Source organism: Schistocerca americana, chromosome 2 (assembly GCF_021461395.2).
Source record: "Schistocerca americana isolate TAMUIC-IGC-003095 chromosome 2, iqSchAmer2.1, whole genome shotgun sequence".
Classification (NCBI taxonomy): Eukaryota; Metazoa; Arthropoda; class Insecta; order Orthoptera; family Acrididae; genus Schistocerca; species Schistocerca americana.
The window spans coordinates 1,003,486,278-1,003,502,539 of record NC_060120.1 but is presented as its reverse complement, the minus strand read 5'-3'; the positions used below and the strand labels follow the sequence as shown (position 1 = coordinate 1,003,502,539).

The window sequence follows — 16,262 nt, the reverse complement described above, 5'->3', positions numbered from 1 at the left end:
CCTTCTATCAGTGCTACCTGATAACGATTCCACACTGATGAACAATAGTCAAGAGTCAGTCGAATAAACGAGTCGATCGAATAAATGCCTTATAAGCTATTTCCTTCGTGGATAATTGCATTTCCTTAAGATTCTTCCTATGACCCTCAGTCTGGCATCCGCTTTTCCTAATATTTGTTTTATGTAGTCGCTCCAATCAAGGTCGCTCTGGCTGGTTAGGCCTAGATATCTTACGGTAGATACTGTTTCCAGGAGTTTCTCATCAATAGTGTGGTTGTACAGTAGTGGATTTCTTTTCCTACAGGGTATGTATGAGTGATATGCACAATTCATCAATCCTCTACAGGTCGTCCTCCAAATCGATACTGTCTTCTGGCGCTCCTACTTGCATGCAGCGAACGAAATCATCTGCGAACAGCCTTAAAGAGCATCCAACGCTTTCTACTAGTTCATGTACACTACTGGCCATTAAAATTGCTACACCAACAAGAAATGCAGATGATAAAAGGGTATTCATTAGACAAATATATTATACTAGAACTGACATGTGATTACATTTTCACGCAATTTGGGTGCATAGATCCTGAGAAATCAGTACCCAGAACAACCACCTCTGGCCGTAATAACGGCCTTGATATACCTGGGCATAGAGTCAAACAGGGCTTGAATGACGTGTACAGATACAGCTGCCCATTCAGCTTCAACACGATACCACAGTTCATCAAGAGTAGTGACTGGCGTATTGTGACGAGCCAGTTGCTCGGCCACCATTGAACAGACGTTTTCAATTGGTGAGAGATCTGGAGAATGTGGTAGCCAGGGAAGGAGTCGAACATTTTTCTGTATCCAGAAAGGCCCGTACAGGACCTGCAACATGCGGTCGTGCATTATCCTGCTGAAATGCAGGGTTTCACAGGGATCGAATGAAGGGTAGAGCCACGGGTCGTAACACATCTTAAATGTAACGTCCACTGTTCAAAGTGCCGTCAATGCGAACAAGAGGTGACCGAGACGTGTAACCAATGGCACCCAATACCATCACGCCGGATGATACGCCAGTATGGCGATGACGAATACACGCTTCCAATGTGCGTTCACCGCTATGTCGCCAAACACGGATGCGACCGTCATGATGCTGTAAACAGAACCTGGATTCATCCGAAAAAATGACGTTTTGCCATTCGTGCACCCAGGTTCGTCGTTGAGTACACCATCACAGGTGCTCCTGTCTGTGATGCAGCGTCAAGGGTAACCGCAGCCATGGTTTCCGAGCTGATAGTCCATGCTGCTGCAAACGTCGTTGAACTGTTCGTGCAGATGGTTGTTGTCTTGCAAACGTCCCCACCTGTTGACTCAGGGATCGAGACGTGGCTGCACGATCCGTTACAGCCATGCGGATAAGATGCCTGTCATCTCGACTGCTAGTGATACGAGGCCGTTGGGATCAAGCACGGCATTCTGTATTACCTTCCTGAACCCACCGATTCCATATTCTGCTAACAGCGATAGGCTACAATCCGACCTTTATCAAAGTCGGTAACGTGATGATACGCGTTTCTCCTCCTTACACGAGGCATCACAACAACGTTTCACCAGGCAACGCCGGTCAACTGCTGTTTGTGTATGAGAAATCGGCTGGAAACTTTCCTCATGTCAGCACATTGTAGGTGTCGCCACCGGCGCCAACCTTGTGTGAATGCTCTGAAAAGCTGATCATTTGCATATCACAGCACCTTCTTCCTGTAGCTTAAATTTCGCGTCTGTAGCACGTCATCTTCGTGGTGAAGCAAATTTAATGGCCAGTAGTGTATATAAACTGATAACAGTAATGGTCCAATCACACTTCCTTTATGTATTGTTCCGTTAAGTGAGTGGTGCAAGAAAGTCTTGAATCCAGTCGCAAATCTGGTACGATGCTCGTAAGCTCGTATTTGTTTCACTAAACGGCACTGCAGGATGGCGTCAAATGTCTTCCTCAAGTCAAGGAACACGGCATCAACGTGAGCTCCGTAGTCTACGGCACTGTGTATCTCATGGAGGAACAGAGTCAGCTGAGCTTCTCAAGATCTCTGCTTGCGGAATCCAAGTTGACTTTTATGCAGGGGATTAGCGTTTTCCAACATCATCATAATACCTGAGCGTAGAACATACCCCATAGTTCTACAATCGATTGACGTCAGTGATGTAGGTCTTTAGGTATGCGCATCTGTCCCACGGCCCTTCTCGAAAACGGGAATGACTTGCGCTTTTTTCCAGTCGCTAGGTACCCTTCGTTGCTCCAGCAATCTACGATAAATTGCTGCTAGAAGGGGAGCGAGTTCTTTCGCATAATCCTTATAGAATCTCATCGATATCACTTCTGGTCCCGATGCCTTTACACTATTAAGCAGTCGGTAATCTAAATATCTGCCATTTCGACGTTCGTACGATGATTGAAAGATAGGACCGTCTTACGATATGCCGGAAATATCTAATTTTAGTTTTTTATTAATTTTCAATGACACATTTTGAATTGTTTCATTACAGTTTTTTTAACTAATATGCAAGTAGCAGAATGTACCGTGTTCATTGGTTAACATTTTGGTAACATTTGACGGAGAGCTGCACTACATAGATGAAAGATATTGTTTGTTATAGAGCAAGGAGACGAACAGTCAGTGGCTGCAGTGTCTGTGTATGTAATAGTGGTACTTACCGGAAGAGATTTGGCTCGATGTGGGTAAAATGTCAGATGTTAAGGATGGAGGAAGCCGTTTCATGCCATGGAATATTAGCCATAAAATTTTACTGGAGGCACTGCGAGAGACAAAGAGACGAAAATGCCAGTCCGCCACTAGAAATACAACACCTGCCTGCACAATGCGTACGCCCAGCAAGACATATAAGTGGTACAAGCCGTTAAGTGATGCTTTCAGCATTTCTTTAATATTCAAATTTAAGTAATTCCGAAGATTTAATGAGCGTTTTATCCATCATAATAAAATTATAGTTGTAGTGAAACACTGAAGTAGCGATTGATAGAATTAATTTTTGCATTGATACGGAAAGATAACAGCCAATAGTGCCATAAAGTCATTTGAAAAGACTATAATGTCCCTCTACGAAATACACTGAGGTGGCAAAAGTAATGGGATGGCGATATGCACATATACAGATGGCGGTAGTATCGCCTAGCAAGGTATGAAAGGGCAGTGCGTTGGCTGAGCTGTCATTTGTTCGCAGGTGATTCATGTGAAATGTTTCCGATGGGATTACGACTGCACGTCGGGAATTAACAGACTTTGAAAGCGGAATAATTCCTGGAGCTAGACTCATGGGATATTCCATTTCGGAAATCGTTAGGGAATTCAATATTTCGAAATCCACCGTGTCAAGAGTATGCCGACAACACCAAATTTCAGGCTTTACCTCTCACCTCGGACAATGCAGTGGCCGAAGGCCTTCACTTGACAACCGAGAGCAGCGGGGTTTGCATAGAGTTGTAAGTGCTAACAGACAAGCAACACTGAGGAAATAACCGTAGGAATCAAAGCGGGGCGAAAGATGAAAGTGCCCGTTAAGACAGTGAGGCGGAATTTGGCGTTAATGGGCTATGGTAGCAGACGACCGACGCGAGTGGCTTTGTTAACAGCACGACATCACCTGCCGCGCCTCTCCTGCGCTCGTGGCCACATCGGTGGGACCCTGGACGACTGGAAAACCGTGACCTGGTCAGATGAATCCCCATTTCAATTGGTAAGTGATGATTGTAGTGTTCGAGTGTGGTGGAGACCTCACGAAGACATAGACCCAAATCGTCAACAAGGTATTGCGCAAGCGGGTGGTGGCCCCATAATGGTGTGGACAGTGTTTACACGGATCATTGAATGGAAATGGTTATGTCGGTTTACTTGGAGACCCTTTGCACCCATTATGGATTTCATGTTTTCAAACAACGATGGAATTTTTATAGAAGACAGTGCGCCGTGTCACTGGGCCACAGTTGTTTGCGATTGGTTTGAAGAACATTCTGGAAGCCCGAGCGAATGATTTGATCACCCAGATTGCCCGACATAAATCAAATGGCTCTGAGCACTATGGGACTTAACATCTGAGGTCATCAGTCCCCTAAAACTTAGAACTACTTTAACCTAACTAACCTAAGGACATCACACACATCCATGCCCGAGGCAGGATTCGAACCTGCGACCGTAGCGGTCGCGCAGTTCCAGACTGAAGCGCCTAGAACCGCTCGCCCACCACGGACGGCCGACATAAATCCAATCGAGCATTTATGGGAGATATTCGAGAGGTCAGATCGTGCACAAAATCCTGCACCAGCAACACGCCCGCGATTAATGACGGCTGTAGAGGCAACATGGCTCAGTGTATCTGCAGTGTACTTCCAACGACTTTTTGACTCCATGCCACGTCGAGTTGCTCCACTACGCTGGGTAAAAGGAGGTCCGACATGATATTAGGAGGTATCCGTGACTTTTGTTGTCACCTCAGCGTAGTCTGATAGCATTACGTATTGAAAAGCCATCAATCATTTCTCAGTATTGGACCAGCTTCTTAGCATTTTCGATGCTGTTTTTCAAAACTTGCAGTATTATTTTTGTGCGTGCTTAACAATAACTTAGTGTGAATGTGTGTGTGTGTGTGTGTGTGTGTGTGTGTGAGTGTGTGTGTGCCGGCCGCGGTGGCCGTGCGGTTCTGGCGCTGCAGTCCGGAACCGCGGGACTGCTACGGTCGCAGGTTCGAATCCTGCTTCGGGCATGGGTGTGTGTGATGTCCTTAGGTTAGTTAGGTTTAAGCAGTTCTAAGTTCTAGGGGACTTATGACCTAAGATGTTGAGTCCCATAGTGCTCAGAGCCATTTGAACCATTTGTGTGTGTGTGTGTGTGTGTGAATGATTTTCTGAATGTATGCTAAGTTATTCATTGCGTAAACGAAGTGTTGATTGTTCTCATTATAAATTCTTAACTAGACATTCGTCAACTTTGGTTGTATTTATGAGTTTGGAAATTGTGGTAAGATCTTATGGACCAAACTCCTGAGGTCATCGGCCATTAAGTTTACTCACTATTGAATGTAACTTACGCTAAGGATGACACACACACCCATGCCCGAGGGAGGACTCGAACCTCCGACGGGGGGAACCGCGCGGACCGTGACAAGACGCCCGAGACCGCGGGGCTACCCCGCGTGGCTCTTTGTGATTTCATGGAATTACTTCATATAAGAAATACGCTCGTGAATGTGCAGTACTCGTACTAAGCGTGTTTGAAAATTTGTCTTGTTAATATGAGAATAAGCGTCCGATTAGCCTACGCTCAGTATTCCGTAACAGGAAAAGTAACAGGCTCGATGAATAAATTTGTGACAAGAGCTACGGTATAGAAGACAAGAAAAAACAAATTATTAATCTGGGCACTGGGAAAGCTGAGGGTCTGGAAGTATGAACTGTTGGAACGTCTTCGAAATTCAGCTGATTTGGTGCCTCGTAACTTCCGCCCGTTCCTACGTTCAAAGGGAAACGTGAATGGAAAACCTAAAGTGAACCGTGTCCAACAATAGTGCCCACCGATTCTCTGAGGATGAGCAAACTTTTCAAAATGCCCAGTGCAACTCGAAGCGAAACCCTTATGGGTATCGTCCTGCCAGACCGGTAAACACATTATGTATTACCACAGCCAGTCTTAGCTCATGCCTTCTGCCGGTTTCACTGTAAACTAACCATGCCCAACAGATACTCGTATTTAAGTCTCCAAGGATCAGTGATCACAGAAAAGGGCACAATGCCAAATAGACAAATTTCCTTAGTAAGAAACTGCGTACTGTGACAATCTCTACGAGGGGTAGTCATAAAGTTTTGATTATCACCTCGAAAAATTCAAACCGCAATCGCGATGCTTGGAGATGGTATTAATCCTTCTCTACAGATTCACCCTTGAATGCGACCCAAAGACTGAAAACTTGGCAGAGACTTTGTAAAAGTTCGGATTTTGACGTTCCACTTCAAAAATCTCTTTGATGTCATACTGGAAATGCCTACCATGCAATGGTTTTTCCATTCGAAGAAGGTAAAAGAAGTCACGGGGTGCCATGGCAGGGGAAAAAAGAGAGAGAGAGAAAACTTGATAACCCAAAGAAGCAGTTCGTGAGGGTGAGTCCTGTACAGAAAGAGCTGGGGCACTGTCGTAGAGCAAAAATACCCCTTTAGACCATTTCCCATGATGCTTCTTCTTCACAGTCTCGTCAGGAGATTTTGGTAGTAACCTCCAATGACAGTTGCCCCTTACGAGCATAATCTGTTAGCAGCACCCGACGGCAGTCCTACAAAACGCTCAACATCAACTTGCCCGATGATAACTGCGTCTTCACCTTTTTCATGATTAGGCCCCTAAAGAAGTCATCTCGATTGGCCTAAAAAATTGAGTTGGGAACTGAGAAATAGCATCTTCTATTGAGAGGCCCATTTGAAATTTAAATTGAAACTGACTGGTGCCTTAGTTTAAGAGAGGCGTCTTACTGTTCTTGTGTACGCAATCATTTCTATTAACGTCGACCCGAATGTAAGTAATGAGACTGGTCGGTAATCAACAATATCTGTCATTACCTTTCTTTTAAAGGAATCTCACAACAGCATATTTCATTCTCTCTGCGAATATACCCTGTGATCGGGATGTACTGTACATGTTACTGAATGCCTGACATTTATGCGAAAACCTAGAAAAATAATGTCGTAGTTCAACGCCAAGAGCTACTAAAAATGTTTCTTTATTATTCTTTATTATTATTTCCAAGATGGAGGAGGGAAGAAAATTGAAAAACAAGAGCACTGAAGATGCAAGAAAGATATACCGAAGGTTAAATAATGAACAGCGAAGAGAAACAGAGCAGGCTAGGAAAAAATGGCTAAAAGAGGAATGTGATGAAGAACTGGACAGGAAGGGGAGATACGACTTACTATACAACAGAGTAAAGACTACGACATTGGAACAAAATAGAGTAGGAAGTGCTATTATGGAAATTTTGAGTAAAGATGAAGAGGTACTGTACAAAGATCGTGACGATGTCCTCCAGAGATGGGAAGAATATCTAAAAGAGCTATATGACACAAGCAGCAAACCAGAAACTCTGGAACTTGAATCACACAACAGTATAAGTGATGACGAGAAAGGACCAACCATCATAATGGAAGAAGTAAAGTCTGCCATAGCTGCAATGAAAAATGGCAAAGCGGTAGGTACAGATACGATGCCAGGAGAAATATTAAAATGCATGAACCAAGATGGAATAAGAGAAATGTTGAGATTATGTAATAAAATATACGACAGTGGTGAATGGCCTGAGGACTTTCTGACAGCAGTAATGATCCCATTGCCGAAAAAAACAAGGAATCAAGAAATGCAGCGAGCACAGGACAATCAGGCTCATTTCACGTGCAGCCAAAGTGATGTTAAGAATAATTAATAAAAGATTTGAAAAAGTAATGGAGGAGAATCTTGGTGAGGAGCAGTTTGGCATTAGACGGAATACGGGCACCGGAGATGCAGTAGGACTCCTACGAATCTAGGGAGAAAGGTTTATTGAAAAAGGAAGAGACCTATGTATGTGCTTCATCGATCTAGAAAAGGCATTTGACATTGTGGTTTGGGACAAGCTGGCGACTATAATGAGGGAAAAGAGAATAGACTGGAACACCAGGAGACTTGTTTACATTACATCTCAATCAAAAAGTTTCAATTAAAGTGAGAGGAGAAAGTACAAATTGGATCGGACTAGGAAAAGGAGTAAGATAAGGATGCTGTCTATCACCTATCCTTTTAAACCTCTACTTGGAAAATATGATTGACCAATGCTCATTAGAAGACAAAGGCGTAGAAATTGGAGGAAGAAGAGTAGGGTGTTTGAGGTTTGCTGATGACATGGTACTTCTAGCCACAGGGGAAAAAGAATTACAGGATTTGGTGGACACCATTGAAACTAACGGAAAAAATATGGAATGAAAATTAACACAAATAAAACAAAAGTATTGGCACTAGGAGGAAATAAGGAAATAAAAATTATGCTGAGTGGAGAAATACTAGAACAGGTGCAAAATTTTAAGTATCTTGGATGCAGGATAGGCACCGACTGGAAGCGCAACACAGAAATTAAAACAAGGATAGCAATGGCAAAAGAGGCGTTTTATAAGAAAAGGAGAATTTTCTGCAGCGGTCTCGACAGAGAACTCAGGAAGCGACTCATAAAATGTCTTGTATGGAGTGTTCTTCTATATGGCGCTGAAACATGGACTATGAAGAAGAAAGACAGAGAAAGGCTGGAGGTTTTTGAGATCTGGACATGGCGGAGGATGGAAAGAATAAGTTGGATGGACATAGTAAAAAGTGAAGAGTTACTGAGAAGAGTGGGAGAGAAAAGACAGTTACTAGATGTAATAAAGAGAAGAAAAAGAAATTGGATTGGGCATATGTTAAGAAAGAATGACGAACTGATAAAAACAGTTTTAGAAGGTTATGTAGAAGGGAAAAGGAAGCAAGGAAGAAAGAGATTCCAGACATTGGATGACATGATGGACGGTAGAACATACAGCAGCCTTAAGAAGGAAGCAATGGATCGCAGAAAATGGAGAGGCAAAGGACCTGCTAATACAGCAGATAACTGATGATGATGATTACAACCAGTTTGTCCTCAAACAGTCATCAGGTACCATAAAACATTTAGAACAGTTTCTCGGCAGTATAAAACCTATGGCGTCAAACAAAATCGACCATAAGTCACTGTTATCATGTAGCAAAATATATTAAACTGTCAATAATAAAATGACGTTTTTTTTAAAAATATCTACGATTGGGACACTATCTTCACAAAATATATTAGGGTTTTAGTAATTAACATGAGATTTTATCAACTCCATGGGAGATTTTGCCTTTGACTGAATTAACTACATTCTTAACTTCTTTGGCAAAGCATGGAGCAGCTGTGGTCTCGGTTGCTTTCTCTCTTGAACTGGCCTAACCAATTTTCTGAGTTTTTTAGAGGAATTTATTATTACATATGTTGTCTCCCTGACTGCTACTGCTTATTACTTCTCTGTTTTCTTCAAGAAACAAGGAACTCACGTTCCGTAACTGATTTCCCAGTTTCTCTGGGAATGTGTAGGGTCGTCTGGGATTGGTTCCGAGTGATACAGTTACAGAGATGGTAAGGAATCAAAGATATAAGAGTCAAGACATCATCTAGGACAGAATTATATTTGGTAACATTGTTAATTACTGGGAGCAAAGGTAGTATTGTTGTTGTTTTTGGGGGAGAAGACCATCCATCGAGTCAATCGGTCTCATTGGATTAAAGAAGGACGGGGACGGAAGCCGGCCGTGCCCTTTCAAAGGAAACATCCCGGCATTTGCCTGGAGCGATTTAGGGAAATCACGGAAAACCTAAATCAGGATGGCCGAACGCGGGATTGAACCGTCGTCCTCCCGAATGCGAGTCCAGTGTGCTAACCACTGCGCCACTTCCCTCGGCCAAAGGTAGTATTGAAAGACAGCTTTCAAAGAGATTAACTTGATGCTCGTGACGATATTCGCCATCGAGTTGAGGCGGCTGTGAACGAGAGTTTGAGTAAGCTATGCGCCGGCCGTAGTGGCCATGCGGTTCTAGGCGCTACAGTCTGAAACCGCGTGACCGCTACGGTCGCAGGTTCCGAATCCTGCCTCGGGCATGGATGTGTGTGATGTCCTTAGGTTAGTTAGGTTTAAGTAGTTCTGAGTTCTAGGGGACTGATGACCAAAGAAGTTAAGTCCCATAGTGCTCAGAGCCATTTGAACCAATAAGCTATGTAAGAGCTAAGCGAAGCTTTAAGGCACAAATTGTGGATCAGTTTATGAGACTGAGAGAAGCATTTGCACTAGAAACAACAGCTGAGAACACTGGAGACGGGTGTATTCGGTTCCCATAAAGTATGGTGTGGTTATGAGAGAAATACATCCCCGGACAGCTATGTTACTACTAAGCTATGGAAGCTCTCGCGTCTGTTCTAAAAATAAAGTTTTGACTATTCATTTTACAAAACCTATTAATTGGGAGGGTGAAAAAAAGAATTTTGGGTCAGGTGGATTACCACTAGCAGGTTATATTGACCTGATGCTTGGCTCATGACATGCAATCGTGTACACCCACTCGTGTTGACACGCAATAGGCGAGGAACTTAACTGCATCACTTAGGGAAATGAAGAGCCCACCTAGTAACCCGCTTGTTCGAAACTAATGAGTAATGAATGACGCGCCTGAAAGCGGCTGCTGAAACCAGATTTGAGGAGCGCGCAGTTTGTGAGGTCCCCCGTTGCGACAACCGAATAGTTAGGTGGGGACGGCGCCGATTAGCACATCGAAGGCGAGAGTGCTGTGGGATGGATGGGGGGGGGGGGGGGGAGGGGGGCGACATCTGCCGTGCGGATAGTAGCTCCGCGTCCGCCAATAGCTGCGATCGAGGCCACGCCATCCCCCGCCGCGCCGGTATAAAATATTAGACCGCGCGCCACACACGCATTACTACTGTTAATCGGGAGGTCGCCGCTGGGACGAGCCACAAGGTTTCGCGTCGACCTCCAGCCTTCGTCGATCGCACACGCTGTGAGTAGTGTTCTTTTATGGAACTTCTTTGCGTCCTCGCTCCCTGCTATTGGTGTGATATAGTCAGTGATCTCTGGGTACAGCTGTAAATAGCTATGGAGTGAGCATTTGGATGCACAGAACGAGAATTCTGTCCGCAGCTTCTGCTGCAGCCGAAGTCACGTGATTGGGACAGCACTTTGTAGCCCGTATAGCGCTAAATGTATTTTGAGTGTTATTACTTCGCTACTACGGATAGATCACCTTCAGAAGTACAGTGAAATTTTGTATATGTTTTTTACAGACACCTCAACAATTTTATACCAGGAACTGAAGTTGGTGTAAAGATGTGAAGAGCAACGATATTGTGCTTTTCCGCCAAGTATTATAGCTCATATTCCACTAAATTTACATTTTTTCGGCAACAGGATAAGAAGTGACAACAAACAATCTTTTTCTTTACGTTTTCTATTGTATTTATTCATAATGTCGAATCTCTGTTCTAATTATGTGTAATTATGTTACAATTACACTGTGGAAGACGCCAAAGTATCACGAAAAAACAACGCATTTGGAACTCGAAATTGTTATAGTAAATACGGTAAGCAATTTTCACCACCTGCTTATCCATTTTTATTTCCAAGTATTCATTATTTGCCCATCCGCTTTTTATAGAAAAGTAAAAGATCTATAACATTTTTTTTGCCATCTCATCAGGAAAGTAAAACCGTATGCAACGCACGAAAAAATAGAAGATTAATGCTCGAATTTTGGAGTAATAAAAGAAGAGACTGCCAACAATATTATTTTTGTTTTCTATTGTACTGATTCATCTTGTAGAATCTGTTCTAATCAGTTACGTTACAATGACACTGAATAGGAAATTCTCTGATGCAGAAATACTTAGATACACACAAGAGTTTGGGAACCTGCATAAACTGGAGGAAATTAACCAGGCTGTCAGGTATAAATTTTACCTCGATGTGAACATGGGACCAATACGTATACACTGACTTGGAATTTACTCAGACACACTTGCAAATTTACCTGGCGCCTGTCTCGTGAACATATCGCCACAAAACCGCAGAAATTATCTTTAAAATAGAGTACAATACCGTGTCTCGATATTTTTCAACAAATAAAGAGCCTCATATCAACATAACATTTTCAAATATAGCCTACATGTTGTACATACCTCTGAAAAGTAAATGGTTCTCATTTCGCACACTTCTCTTTATGTTCTAAGCAACGACAATACTGCACCATAGCTATCAAGAAAACTCAGACGTGCAGAAACGTTTATAACAGAAGGCGAATACGCCTAATATTCAAGTTTCGCTATTACAGCAAATGCAGTCAAGCAGCGCCGTCCCAAAGACATGTGACGAACGCGCTTCGTTGTTGAGAACATATGCAGTAGACTATGCTGACTCCATAGATATACGTACTCTGTGGGTACAATCAAAGATACTGATCGTCAAGATGAAATTATACCTAATTGAAAAATCATGAACTACGTGGGTAAAATATGTGTTTACGTAAAACTTTCGTTTTCATTTTGGCAAATCTACGAAATCTAACGAGAACAAAACTGCAGTTAATGTCTGTCAAGAGTTAAGGTGGTGGAATAACTTTCCCTAGCATCTTTGATTCATCCCACATAAAACAAAGCAGTTCTTCAGACTGAATTATGAGCCGTACGATGTGTAAGAATTCACATTAATTATTTCAAATGCTACAGTTTCAAACATTAATAGTATAACTTCCTGTTAGATTAGAACTATGTACAGGAACGAGACTCGAACTCGAGACTTTTGCCTTTCGCGCGGCCTGGGTCGCGCTTGGGTAGTTCACTTAGTAGAGCACTTGCCCACGAAAGGCAAAGGTCCCGAGTTCGTGTCTCGGTGCTGCACGCAGTTTTAATCTGCCAGGAAGTTTCATTTCAGCGCACACACTGCTTCAGAGCGAAACTTTCGTTTTGGATAATTAGTACGCTTTTTATATTTCTCTAAGAGATGATAGAGGCTGTAACTTAATAAATGGTTACGTTTCTGAATTATATCCTACGTCTGCCAGAATGTAACACATTAGAAGACGGACCTGTAGCAATCAATTGTAGCGTACTGTGTCAGGGTACATGCTGTACTGCATTTTAGAGTTATGAACAAGAACAATTTCAAAATCAGCCACGTAAAAATTTTATATACTGTTTTATTTACGACAGTAGCAGTTACTGAAAATAATTCGAGCATACAATGACGAGTTTCTGGCAAATAGCTTAGTTGCGCGTTCTATTTCTTTTCTTTAGTGTATAATTACGTTACTTTTGTTTTAATTTCTGATAGCAGATCGATTCGGGGATTGGTTATTCAGCTGGTTCGTCTGATAGTAGTCGACCTAGAATATATACTAAAAATGTTCTAAGTAATTGTATTGTGGGAAATGTGTGCACATACACAATGTAATTACCATTGTTTGGAGACAGTTCCGTACCTGTGGATTAGATATTCGTTTCCGTATTGTTTTGGGAACAGGCTTAGAGATTATTTCATAAATATGTTTACCAATAATTGCTAGATGAAATCTCTCTCGTTCGTTTACGTACGCGCCCTACGCCAGTGAACTCATAAGGGGCCGTTCAGTTCGTTTCGTCTCATACATGTTTAACAGGGAATAAGAGGTAAAGCGTCGGTGCAAAGGACCATAATGAAACAAAGCGGCTGAAGATGTCGCAACCACTGTACTGATACCTACCCACTAATACGTTGTTGCTCTTCGCACGGGAGCAACTGGTTCGAATCTTTGTCGCGAAAGACATTGACACGGCCAAAACATACACGGAAAAAGGAGGAGACGAACTGGTCTACAGCCAGATTGCGTGCCAGTACCCCGGCTTAAATTCCAAACCTCTTCACAGCGTCATATAAGTGCGGTCATAGGATACTGCTGTCCAACCACATCGGTTGAGGAGGGAGGCGGCGTGGTGCGCTAAGCTCGGTTTCCATCGTATTCCTTCCATCAAACAGTAGGCTACTCATCCCTGACGCCAAGTGGAGAATAGTAAATTTCCGACGTATTCCTCTGTTTGAGTTCCGTACAGAGGTGACAGCATAGGAGGCAACCAGAAACATTCGCACATATATGGGGATAAATCCGCTGGACAGAGCACGGCAAGAAAATGGTTTTCCGCTCTCTATCGAACAACCTTCAAAGGACGTCCATTCGGGATAAAAATGCACTCCGAACATGGCTCAAAACCACGTCATTTCTACAGTCGCAAAATCGATCGAAAAGTTACCTCAATGTTGGCAGGCTGTAACTAATAGTGAAGGACACTATACAATTGATGACTAAACTCTTTTTAAGTGTGCCTGATATGATTATTAATCTCATGGAAATACGCTACAAACTTAGGCACCAACCTAATATTAAAGGATCTTGGGCATTTGTGTCTTCTCAAATGTTTACCTTGTCGTATGCTTTGTTTTCGTGACACAGTGAAAACGTGTGCACAAGGAGCTGAAGTTTTTGATACTTCCACAACGGGTAGCAAATATTTGAAACCAAAAAGTTATTTAAATTTTACGATACATGGACAAAGAAGAAGTCTGCACTGTAAATAAATGAGAACGTAAATAGAGCAAAACGATTTTCAGCGGTGAAAAACTCAGGTGTATAGAAGGAGAAATATAGTTTTGGATTTTATTTGATGCTTAAGAAGATTTCTGTTTTTGGCTCATTAGTCTTCTGACTGGTTTGATGCGGCCCGCCACGAATTGCTCTCCTGTGCCAATCTTTCCATCTAAGAGTAGCACTTGCAACCTACATCCTCAGTTATTTGCTGGATGTATTCCAAACTCTGTGTTCCCCTATAGTTTTTTCCCTCTACAGCTCCGTCTAGTACCATGGGAGTTATTCACTGATGTCTTAACAGATGCACTGTCATCCAATCCCTTCCTCAGTGTTTTCCAGATATTCCTTACCTCGCCGACTCTACAGAGAACCTCTTCATTCCTTAGCTTGTAACTCCACCTAATATTCAACATTCTTCTGCAGCACCACATCTCAAATGATGCGATTCTTTTTGTTCCGGTTTTACCACAGTCCACGTTCCACTACCAAACAATACACTCCAAATTTACATTCTTCCTCAAATTAAGGCCTATGTGTAATACTAGTAGACTTCTGTTGGCAGGGAATCTTTTGGCCAGTCTTAGTCTGCTTTTTATGTCATCCTTGTTCCGCCTTACAATCCAGTATCTGATTTCAGAATCTCTGCCTGATCATCATGTAACCTAACTGGAATCCTCTCGTATCTCCCGGCCTTTTCCTCCTCTTGTGAGTCTTCAACAGAGTATTCGCTATTACTAGCTGACATTAATTGCAGAACTCAATTATCCTTTCTCCTCTCTCATTCCTACTACTAAGCCCATATTCTTCCCTAATCCTTTCTTCTACTCATTCCTCTACAATCGCATTCCAATCCACCATGGCTACTAGATTTTGCCGCACGGGGTAGCCGCGCGGTCTAGGGCATCTTGCACGGTCCGCGCGGCTGCCCCCGTCGGAGGTTCGAGTCCTCCCTCGGGCATGGGTGTGTGTGCTGTCCTTAGCGTATGTTAGTTAGATTAAGCAGTGCGTAAGCTTACTGACCGATGAGCTCAGCAGTTTGGTCCCATAAGCGCTTACCGGAAATTTCCAATTTTTTACTAGATTTTCATCTCCTTTTACGTACTGAATTACTCATTCAGTATCCTCATGTACTTTCTCTATCTCTTCATCTTCTCCTTGCGATGTCGACGTGTATACTTGAACTATTGTTGTCGGTGTTGATTTGCTGTCGATTGTGATGAGAACAATCCTGTCACTGCACTGTTCACAGTAACTCAGCTTCTGCCCTACTTTCCTGTTCGTAACGAATCCTATTCCCATTGTTGTATATGAAGCGGAACTACGGGCCTCATGGAAAAAGGGTGATCCGGCTGAGTCGCGCAATTTGCCTCTTAGTATGATCATGAGGTGTGGCCATTAATTGCACGCGTTGATCACTTAGGCTGACGTGAGAATCAATGAGCTATACTTGACGGGATGTATCTGGAACATCTTAGGTGATTAGGAAGTTAGTAGACAGGAATACAATTAAATACTTAGCTTTAATTCAGCATCAGCGGTGAATGTCGATCTTGACTTTGTACAATTACATTTACAAGTGTAGTTATAGACTGAACTGCGAATACTTCTTTACAATTCTGATTGCTTCACACATGTAGATCAACTGTCAATGCATAAACTGTATATGGCGCCTTGATAGGTCGTAGCTACTGACTTAGCTGAAGGCTATGCTACTTGCGTCTCTGCAGATAAGATCTCTGAAGCTATAACAAGTGAACCATTCCTATTCAAGTCGGCTGTAGGGCTTTAGCATTTCCCTATTCAGATTTTCTAGCTTCCCTACAACGTTCAAAACTTCTGACATTCCATGCCCCGACTCGTAGAACGTTAAGATAGCAGGATAGAAAGGACAAAGCAAAAAGGCTCTGTCACCGCTTTACAATAAACGGGAATATCAGCACGAAATACTTTCCCTCAGTGAGACGTTTGCGTCCGTGGTCAAGTTCGGTAACGTGCTCTTGTGTGATAGCGCTTGGGTCTGAGGTAGA

The 16,262-nt window shown here is 42.8% G+C and overlaps 1 protein-coding gene across 1 annotated transcript in view; it reads left to right on the top strand.

The window, feature by feature from the left end:
• Positions 1–10,553: 10,553 nt before the first annotated feature.
• Positions 10,554–16,262, top strand: part of LOC124596331 (mast cell tryptase-like) — a 124,924-nt gene continuing 119,215 nt past the window's right edge. Inside the window, exon 1 of the mRNA XM_047135434.1 lies at positions 10,554–10,623. The gene's annotated coding sequence lies outside the window, so the exon portion shown is untranslated. The remainder of the gene's footprint in view (positions 10,624–16,262) is intronic.